This window comes from Siniperca chuatsi, linkage group LG9 (genome assembly GCF_020085105.1).
Source record: "Siniperca chuatsi isolate FFG_IHB_CAS linkage group LG9, ASM2008510v1, whole genome shotgun sequence".
NCBI lineage: Eukaryota > Metazoa > Chordata > Actinopteri > Centrarchiformes > Sinipercidae > Siniperca > Siniperca chuatsi.
This window is the reverse complement of record NC_058050.1, coordinates 17,406,265-17,418,118: the sequence shown is the minus strand read 5'-3', so window position 1 is coordinate 17,418,118 and position 11,854 is coordinate 17,406,265.

Here is an 11,854-nt window from a genome sequence, read left to right as displayed (position 1 = left end):
CTGAGGACATGAACCATAAGAAGGACTTTTCTAAAGCACAATGGCTTCTCTCTCCTCAGTGATACTAAAGCTTTTTAACAAAGGCTGGACTGTTCTCCCACCCATGTTACCACTGGAAACCCAGCCCTGTCTGCTTGACTGATACCATATCCATGTCATTTTGCCCTGAGTCAAAATCAAAAATCTTTACAGGCATAGCTAGAATGGTAAAGTTTGTCAAAAGACATAGATGGTGGAAACGACACAGCTCATATAGATTATCAGCTGACCTTGGATCTTCACAAACCTTGCTAGTCACATTTGGGCCAATATTTACATCCAATGTGCAAAGTGAGAGCAAAAAATAGTTTGTTTTGCCATATGTGGGTCATACCCATTCATTCCTTCATCACATTGAACTGTAACTTGATTTTTAAGTCAGGCATTAGAAATGTGGTATTATTGAAGAATATATATACACTGCCTTATTTTTGCATAAATCTGTTAAATACAGGGTTACTGGTGGTGGTCACAGTGTCAGTTTACTGGCAACAGTCAGAGTACTGGAGCCAACATAAAGTAATGTAGGCCTGTTAAGGTTTTTTAATATTAAATTCTTTCACTTTGTGTCATATTCTCCTGCACACATGACCAGATTAACCTGTTAAGGGAACCCAGGGCAAAGATCTACCGTTGGGCCCCTGCTGACTCTTTATCTACTGGCCTGTATGCACTGTGTATGTACCCTGTCGCCTCCAAGTCCAGTGCAACCAGTCCTCTTATGCTGGAATAATACTTATTTTGTGTTAGTTTGTGGTGATGGTATTAAACACAATTTTATTGGGAATATGCACGAGCACAATAAAAAAAACAACTACATTTTGACATAGGGTCCTTCTACAAAACAGGGCTATTATATTAGCTAATAACACAGGACCCTTCTTAGTTGATGCTGTGCTGTATTGATGCAAATTTCCTATACATTTTGCAATTAAAGGGGCACCCCACCAATTTTACATATGAAGATTAGTTTAGTTGCCCTGAGGAGTACTACTCAGCCTGTGAAAACAGTGTGTAATGTCCTCTGTTGCTCTGAAGGACTGTGAGAAAATAACCCTGATGACATCACCCGGGTTATTTTCTCAGACTTTATCTTGACTTGAGCTTGGAGACTACAAATTCTTAACAAGAACCCTTTTGATAAAACGGGGCAGGACTTTGAAAGACATAGGCAGTGAGGGTCTAACAAATGACGCTATCAATTTGCAATAAGGGAATTGTAGGATTCAGTGATTCTGGATCTTGACCCATACTATGGAAAAAAGTCAGAATATCCCAGCCTCTGCTGCATCGATTTCACCATTATTTTCTTAATGCGACTCTTGTGAGTCCCTGAATTTATGAAAGTGCAAGTGGAGTTCCCCTTTAATCAAATTACCAATACCAAGTGACATTCAGTGACCCTGAAGCTTTTGGACCATTTCAGGGTCTGCTTGCACAGAAGCTTGTTTACTGTTACAAGTTGTGGCATCTTTTTCATCTACAGTAACATTAGTCAGTGCTTGAAAATGATTCATTTTGATTTATACAAAATTCTAATGTGCTCTAATGGCTCAGGGGAGTCTTTACAATAGAGCAACTGCTCAAGTAGAGCAATTGCTCTATTGTCTTCCTCTATTGTCATAACTCTTGGAGAATGGATTTGATACATTGGTGCCAACATGAAACCTTCGCAGATAGTGATAAGCTTCATGACGCCACATGCATGACCTCTGCACGCTGCTCCGTGCCTTTTTTGCAAATTACCTAAATGACTGTCTGTTTCCTTCCTTTTCCAATTTACCTGCCTCCACGGAGACATATAGTTTATGGAAACTTACAATGCTTGATTATTATCTATGACCTGTTATTCATTGTCTTCTTAGGCGGCTATCCCTGAACATGATTATCCTTTCTTCCACTAAATAAAATAAGCATGTTGCTTCAACAAAGGATTAAACTGTTTGGAGAGCACTGAAATGTTATGAAGGGGTTTTTTGGGTGCAGTTTAGCAGTAAACATGCTGGAAATGATTTCTTGCTGGTTGGAGGCCTTTTCCGATCGAGAAGTTTTTAAGCTAACATCCTGGTAATCTGTCATGATCACTGGCTCTGCTTGTTCTGGCACAATATCCAAGTGTTATGTGTTGTCGGTAAGTGAGTGTTTAGAAGAAAGTGCCAAGACAAAGGGTGTGTTCTAGTAGTGTTCTTATAATGTTTGCACATAAATTGAGCTGAAACATAATATTTTTATGGTCACTAGGTCAATATTAATTCTATGGACTGGTGCATATAAGGCATGTAATATGGCTTCACTGTCCCTGGCTTCCAGCTGCAACCCTGATCTACTTATATTAAAAAACATCAGTATAAATAAAGAAATGTTACACTTCATTGCTGATGAATTTAACAAAAAAACAAGTAGAAGCAGTTGAACTAATACAGTTGATTAAAACTATTTATATTAATTACCATGTTTCGATGACTAGAAATTTGATCCCAGAGATGATAGTATGAGATTTCTGAGACATTTAATTTGGGCTTTAATTTGGAGAGTATGTGTGTGGGCTGATGTTCTGTGCACATGTCTGTGTGAAAGGAGGGTGATGACAGGACAGAGACACAGTAATGACAGAGATTTCACAATTTCTTGCCACAACACAAATCAAACTCACCCTGGCCTGGTAGCTGTGCTATTACCTCTCCTGAAAAAGGGTTTATTCACCTAAGGGAGCGATTATAATGCCCCACTTACCCATTATCCACAGGGAGTTTCTCACTTTGTGCCTCTGTTTGGTGCATTCTTTCTCTCCATGTTGTCTCCCCTGATACAAGACAAACCTTTAAAACTCAATCCAGATCACACTGACCTGAGTCAGGAAATGGAGATGTTTTAAATTAAGCTGTACTCGGGGAGCACATGACTCTGTGGATATGACATCATCCTGAGGGTGCAAAGGGGAAACACATGTCTTAGCTGACCTGCATGATTGGAGCAAGCTGACAGTGCAGCTTCAGCTGGAGGAGATGTGTGGGTCGTCTGTGTGTTGCTGTGTTGTTGCCAGGGTACAGCACTGAGAAACGTCCACAAATTCATAACAAGTTCTTCATGAAGGGAAAGAATCCAAACAACTGTGGCATAGCTATCACCAAGTGTATTATAGAGAGGTAACCCACACACTACAATAAGCCATGAAGCCTACAGTTATAAATAATAGTACTATAAGTCAGACGTTGCTGTAGTCAGGTGAAAACATTGAATCCCCAAATGTAAACTTTCTGACAGTAAATTTCTTGTCTCACAGAAAAGCTTGTAATTCTTTTAACTTATGTGAAGATATGGAACATGAAAATATGTTTGAAAACAAAACCTTGGAGATACAAGGTTTCCCCTGGATAGTAATGAAAACGTGTAGACAGCAACAAAGTAATAGATACTTTTTGGCCTGGATGTGCTAAAGTTTTTTTTTCCATTGAGTAAGAGGTCATACTGTCCAAGGAAGAGCTCTTGGTTGGTTGGCTGGTTAAAAAAACAATATACATCAACCAGTGGTGGAATGTAACATTTACTCAAGTACTGTACTTCCATGTTATGTAACTTTATACTTCTACTTCACTTCATTTCAAATGGAGATGTTGTACTTTTCACTCCACTACATTTTTTTTGACAGCTATAGTTAATTGTTACTTAGCAAATTAAATGCACTGTACACACACACACAGGTGTTTTTACTCTGGCTGATTAGATTGTGGTATTGCTACTTTTAGTAGTAGAGCATCTGAATACTTCTTCCACCACTGACACCAACTAAAGAATCTTTCACTTAAAGAAACAGTTACGGCACGTATCTCCTACAACAACTTGTCGTTTTTACATTTCTGTTTCAAGCTTTAGATGTGCTGCTAGACATATTTTAGAACTTTAGAGAGAGCCAGGCTAACTGTTTCCCCTGCTTCCAGTCTTTATGCTAAACTAAGCTAAGCTAATGGCTCTAAATTCATATTTAACTCACAGACATGCGTGTGGTATCAATCCTCTCATCTAACTATGGGGAGGAAAAAAACAAATAAGCAAAAAAAAAAAGAAAAACAAATTTCTCAAAATGTTGAACTATTTTTTTTATGATGAAAAAACAAATCTCTGTTTTTTTCTCTTTTGAGATAAGATTAAACATCATTAGTATCATTAATCTGTATTAAAACCCCAAACAGCAGACTTAGATCTGAGAATTGAGCAGGACTCAGATGCAGCTGGACGCTGGTTTGACTCAAGCTGTGAATCACCAGACCAGTGTGTTCATGTTCATGTGTCTGCTCGTTTAGAAAGTGATGTCATGATGGCCGGATGGAGCTTGCTAGAAAATGCCAATGCAGAGTAGGGACAGGACAGTCTCTACTGGGGCGGTGGGAGGCAGAGGGTGGGGTAATTCGAGGTGGTCAATGTGCGTGTTGGGGTACCAAAATAGCTTGCAGGAGAAATATAGAATCTGGTATTTCACTTCAGAGTTCAGGGAGCGTGGGGGTGTTACTGCAGATCTAAACTGCTGCTGGAGAGGCAAAATAAAGTGTGAGAGACACTCACACACACAGGGGGAGCCAGCACTGAGCATTCCTGGCGTTACAGCCCGCTGACAAACAATCCTAACTTTATCCAGTGAGCCGGGCCAACTGAATGGCTGCAGTGTGTAGAGTTTACCCACTGATGGGCGGGGCAGTGCCCAGCCTGATCCTCTACTCTGTCCCCATCCAAACGCTATAATGTCTGAGTTGCTGTCAACTCAGTGTCGGAAATCTCGTAATCTTTAGTGTTTGGAAGTAAACAAGTAATTCTTTTTGTATTTTTCATTTGAATGTTAGTCTCATTACAGCAGCACCAGATGGCCTTTTCTTGGTCATAAGATTTATCCACCAAAACATGTTCATAAATTCTCCCAGATACATATGCACACATTTCTGCTTCTATCAATGAAAAAAGTTTGGTCAGCTGGGATTAAACAGATACGAAAGCACAAAATAACATCCGCCTCGTTCGACTATAAAAGAGATTTTATGAGAACACAACAGCTCAACATCCTTCACTCTATGGCAAAGATCAAACTGTTGCCTGTTATTTTAGTATCATACACCCACACAGACGCACATGTATAAACGCAACACTACAACCATGCCACATAATTCATAATGTCTCATGTGAGGACAAAAGAAATCTAGTGGAGATTGAAAGTTAATTTTTGACCTTAGAAACAGCAGCTGACAAAAACACTCACACCACAAGGTCCATCAGTAGTTGTTCTGGAGCTTGACGTATAGCAACAATAACTGAAGGGGAGCGAGGTTTAGCTAACAGTCAAGAGTAGATGTTGAAATTAATTTTTTTCCAAAGTTTTTAAGAACTTCTTGTCCATGTTGACTTAAAAGACGAGATTGAAAGTTTATTCTTGATCCTCTGTTTCCAAGGTCAAGCATAAACTTTTAATCTTTTTTCAGTCTTTAATGTGTTCAGAAAAAAATGGAAATTTCAGCCCGTCACCAAGACCCCTTTCACCGATGTCCCTCATCCTGCATTCCTGAAAGAGGACAGGAAGTGTATTGTTGAGAGAGGGGCTTGGGTGTGCTCTTCATCAACACTGGTGGAGACAGGAAGATCTCCATGTGAGGTTTTAAAGAGACGGGTGGTGGCGGTGACTCATACACGAGGACCTGGGTCTAATCTGATGGGGGTTTGTTTACCCAGGGCCCAGTAAAAATCATTGTTCCACATTTCAAGTTTTCCACATGTCCCAGAGCTGCTCTTCTCCCCCACCGTCGGCTGGCTGCTCAACCCCCCACAATCTGCCTCCTGCTGTGAGTGAATGGGGTTATTGGCTACCAACTCACTGAGCACATCAGCTCAAGCTGGTTATAATAACTCCATGGCTTTGTGTTGATATTAATCTGAGCAAAATCATTAAACGCTCCATGTCTTGATGTTGCTCCAAGGTCATTGGAGAACTTTTGAGGATGGCAAATTCCCCACTCAAAACCAACATTTCTGTCAAACTGCATTTCTTCTCTGTCTGCGACTGAGATCAGATGGAAAATGAGGCCTCATCAAAACACATAAATCAGTGATTTGTTTTGCCAGCATACATTTCACCTCTTAAACATATGCTTTTTGCTCCAAACCATGTGCCTCTGCAGCATCAACATCAGCCAGCATGGAACTTTTCACATATATTTTTTTCCTTTTATTTCAGATCTTAACTGTAAACAAAATGCCAGAGAGCTGTTATGAAATTCAAAGTTGCATGGCCTTCAGTGACTACAGATTGTGAACGTTTTTTTGTACGCACTGCTGACAGACTGTCTTTTGTGGGGGAATTTAGCGGCATATTTTTTTATTAAAATATAAAAATACATCCATGTTCACTGCAGGCCATAAATCTCATAATTGGCAGTGAACGTCAAGAGAAGAATTGATTCCAGGTGCATTTCAAGAATCACTTGATTCGGATTTAAAAAGAAATAACAAGATAATTGAACCAAACCAAATGTTTAACCTTGGGAAATATATTTCTGATGGCATACAACAATAATTCCCAAGATAAAATCTTTTCTGGTCCCTAGCATGAACACAATGGATTTTCCAATTAATTACTCAAATGCATTTCCAAGCATTAAACCATGCTTGTTAAACAGTCGGACGGAGTGAATTACGAGACCTTAATTACCATGGTGTGTTCCAGCTGTTTTGTTGATAATTTTAATTCTTGTACTGTCAGTCAGTTTTTATAGGGAGATATAAAACTGAGCAGTTCCTTTTCTCATGAAATCATTTTGTCTGTCTACCAAAAGGTTTAAAGTTTATTGTTAAAAGATGTGGCATAGGCAGGACGACCCCAGGAATAATAATAAAAAAAGCTATTTTCCTTCATGTGATAGTCACAGTAACTTATCATTAACTATTTTATTTCAAATACCCAGCTAAGGCGGTATTTTCTTATTAATAAAATAATTATATATTTCACTTCTTCAACATGGTATGTTGACTTTGGTCAGTCTGTTGTATGCTTTGGCGAGTATATTTTCCAGTCACTGGTTTTTATCCTGACCGGCTGGAAGCGTTGGACCAGAATGTGCAGATTTGGAACAACCAGCTCGACCCACTTGTGTCAACCTACATTGGATACAAGCCTCTATTTTTCCTGAGGATAAAATGATCAAATTTGGACATCATACAGTAAGGACACAGAGCACATGAGGCTTCAGTGTGCTCCAGCCTAGTCAGCCTGTTTACACTGAGCTCTCTTGTTTTTATCCTGCAATATTTTCTCACATCTAGTTGACTTGACTTTAATGAGAAAATGACAGAATAAGTATGAAGTTGTGGACTTGTGTCTGCCAGTTGCTCTCAAAGAAAAGTGACCTCTCTGAGAATCTACCTGCTGCTGTCTCCTGTGGTGTTCCCCAAGGCTCCATCTTAGGCCTGATTTTATTTAGATTTGCTTCCACTGGCTTATTTTTAGAAAACATAACATCCCTTACCGTTGCTACACTGACAACACGCAGCTATACTTGACCTTCAGTCTGTTTTAATTTGTTTTGAGAATTTCAAATGCTGGAAGGCCAAAAAAAGACTCCAGCGTAAAGACAGAGCTCCCAGAAATGTCTCCAGTGGTATAGCAATTTTTTTGTCTTCAAATGTGCATACACGTGCCAGAAATCTGGGTGTCCTTTTGGACTCTGCCTTTAAATTTTACTAACAAATAAAGTTTGTCAGTAGTAGGAAGGTTTTCCACATTAGACTGGAAATAATAACTTTTCTCTCTTTTGGATATCTGGAGACTTACCTGCTTTTATTACTTCAGTTCTTTGTTTGGGAGTCAGTCAGTCATCCCTGTCTCTTGAAGTCCAAAATGCAGCAGCTTGACTCCTCACTGGTACCAAGAAGAAACCATATTCACCCTGTACTGGCCTTCCTTCACTGGTTACTAGAAGCTCTGCATGACTTGGCACCAGCTCTGAGCTCCTCAGTCCAGAATCTACATCCAGACCCCTCAGATCTTCTGATCAATTATTCCTCACCATTCCCTGTTCCCAGTCAAAATCCAAAGGTGACCAAGCCTTTTCTTCTTGATCCTCTGTTTCCAAGGTCAAGAATAAACTTTTAATCTTATTTCAGTCCTTAATGTGTTCAGAGAACTACTTTCCCTTTTAACTTTTTTAGTTTTTTAACTCAAATGTAATTAAGGACACTGTCTGACCTTCCCCATCTATTACCACTTTTAAATCCCAGCTGAAGATCAACTTTTTTATAATTACGTTTGAGTTCCCCTTAATTATGAATACAACTATTGTTTTATTTTTTTTTCGTCTGTAACAGTTATTTACCTACTTATTTTTGTTTAAATTATAGTTTAAATTTCTCCTTGAAGCACTTTGGTCAACACCTGTTGTATTTTTAAAATGTGCTCTATAAATGAACCGGACTTGACTGATTGAAATATATCTTCTCAGCGTGACTAAAAAACAAAAGTTAAAAGGGAAAGTAGCTTTGCTTGTCTTCTACATTTACTACAAAGACTGAAACACCTGCTAACTTCTGATAGAGTTACAGATTCAGCCTTGCTGAAGTGTACTTAGGCAGCCAACTGTAACCTTTGGCATTCACCCAAGTGATGTAACACAGTAACCTGATATCCACAGCTCTGTGGGCTCAGATACATTAATGATTTGATTGGATAACATTGCTTTTCCTCATCTTCATAATCTTTTTGTTTTCCTTCTGCTACTATCTCCTGCTGAGGATAGGCAGATGTCCTGGATGTCTGTTTTTTCATAATTCAGGTTGAATATCCCCACTTCAAGGCCGCGTAAAGCAAGATACAAATCAAAAATCAAATAAAATGAGATAAATAGAAAAACACTGCCTTGATGTTTTAACAGCAGAAATGGAAAATGTAAAGCAGACATTTGTGTCATGATGTGATCGCAGGAAGTCCGAGCAGATGAATTAAGGCATCCTATCCTCAGCGGAGACACCTCCTCTGCTCTGAGACCTTTTAACTTCCTGGACCCCACATCGACAGAGAGCATCTGTGTGCTGTCAGTGAACTGAACCAGAAACAAATACACACACCATCTATTTTCCACCTCTCCCAAAAGACACAGAAACAGACCCACAGCATGCATTTACTCTTTCTAACAGACACACATGTTCTTATAACCCGGTGGGGACTTTAACCTGAACGCACACTAACCCATAGGGACTTGTGTCACCGCGGGGACAAAAATTTAGGTTCTGACGGGTAGCGGTTAGGGTTAAGGTTAGGCATTTATTTGTGATGGTTAAGGTTAGTGTAAGGGGCTAGGGAAAGCATTTTGTCAATGTCTGTCCCCCACAGGGATAGTGAAACAAACACACACACATTGCATAGCTGTCTGTCCAAGGAGAGGGATCCCTCCTCTGTTGCTCTTCCTGAAGTTTCTTCCATTTCTTTCCCTGTTAAATGGGTTTTTTGGGGAGTTTTTCAGTCATTCGAATCGAGGCTCTAAGGACAGAGGGTGTTGTGTGCTGTCCAGATTGTACAGCCTCTTGAGGCAAATTGTGATTTGTTATATTGGGCTATATAAATAAAATTGACTTGACTTGACATGCACAGGCATTAGTAAATATCTTGACATCACCACATGAGACCTCTTGGTCATGACATCACGCATGAATGAACAAGTCTGCTTGTGTTGACCTTGGGTTGACCCCCAAGGCCATCAGGAGGGTTTTTTCACTGCAGCTCTTGGACAGAATTCCCTGTTTTCTTTTGGCTGTTGCAGTCTCATGTGGTAGTAATAAATCCACCACAAATTGAAATGAACACTGCAGAAAGATGTTATAGCCCCTCATGTTTTATTTATTTATTTTTTCTTCCCATAAGCTGATTTTCTTTCTTTTGGATGTTTATTTTTGTTTTGTGCCTTATTTCAAAGTGTAAATAATATACTGTGATCTTTCTTTTTTGCTCAAAGCCCAGAGCTATTGCTCCCACAAAAAACTTTATTCACTGTTGCTGTGCAACATTTCAATCAGTTAAATCTTCATAAATCTCATAAATTGTCAAAGAACAAGCACACACACACACACACACACACACACACACACACATATATATATATGTGTGTGTATGTATATATGTACATATGATGTACAAAAGATGACATCTGCAACAAGTGACCAAACATACACTAAAAGCCACTGGCTACAGCTCAAGGAAACCATGTATGCGTATTCAGAAAACAATGTGATCATCAGTCACAGGTGGTAACAACTGGAACACAAAACAGTATGACACAACAGTCAGACAGACCTCAAAGAGAGAAAAAAATTCAGTGCCCGAGCTACACATAAACTGTCTAGTCTACAGCATATTAAAGCTACATCTGAGGGCTGATTCACAAAGCTTCTTATAAAGAAAAAAGCATCCTTCTAAGTGCATTTTTCTCATCTCTTAAAAAGTTGATAATCAAACACATTTTCTTAACTTTTGTTAACTTTCTCCATATTTTGCTAAAATAGAAAAAAACCCACAAATATTTTAATCATTCTTAGATGGCAGCTTACTATGTTTGATCAGCTGATGCAAAAATATATATGTGTTGGTTTCGTCTTAAAGGTTGTGCAACAATATTGAAATACAATTTTAAATAAAATACATTTTCAGTCCTTTGAAGCTTGTTCACATCTTGTTTGGATGGTAGGCTGAACGGCAGAGTGATGAAATCACTAGGGTTATTTACTCAGACTTGACAAAGCTCAGTAGATATTACACAGCTGTTTTCACAGGCTGAATATTAGTCCTCATGATCAGTAAAATGATCTTAATGAATAAAAGTGACGGAGAGCCCCTTCAAAAAGGCTCATATGCATTATTTGACAGTCCCTGATAAGTCATAAAGCCACATGGGTTGTTATACAGTGCAACAAACTTTTTATGGAGCTGATGAACAAGAGATGAGACAATATGATAACGATGAGGAAGTGTTACGGTCCTGACAGCAGTGAATTCACCCTGAGGAACTTTGGGTTTTCGTCTAGTCACATGGATTACTTGGTAAAGCCTTATCCTTTCACAAGACACATGTGAACAAGTTGCTTTAAGGATGTTCAAAACCTGTAAAAGTGCCTCTGTGCATAGCAGGAAGAGGTACTATAAATATTTTCACTCTTGTTACCCTGAGGTCTGGTTTCCATGTGGTTTTATGTACTTTACTGTGTTTGACTTTGTTGTTGTCTTTAAATTACAAGAACCATATTGGTGTCTGATATGCAAGAGCTCGCTGGTATTCAGGAACACACATTTCCAACAGAGCTCAAAAGAAGCTTAAATTTAAGCTAAAACGAAGCATACACTTATGTGACATCTGTGGATTTAGATGCTTTTGCACAGTGTCTACAACTAACTGGATCATTTAGCATTGAGTCTAATCCCTGCTTCTCTTAAATCACTGCAGTTCCTGTTTATAAGCATTTAACCTGTGCAGAATCCAATTCCAACAGAAAGCAATGCAAAAGCTGCTAATACAGAGAGGAAAGGTAGATGTCGTGGGTTTTTAACTATGATGCTCTAATTAGATTAGTGGGCAGTTGAAAAGGAAATGAGAGTAAGAGGGGATTTACACACTAACACAATTTGGCCTTTTAGCGTAGGAACTCTGCTTTGTCAATTAGCACAGCTTGATCTGAAGGCTTTGTGTGATGTGATGTTTGTAAACTGCTAATTACATCGCAAAGAGGGAAATTATTTATTATTATTATTTACTGCTTTTGAATGACGAGACAAACACCGAGCAGTTGTCTGACTCAG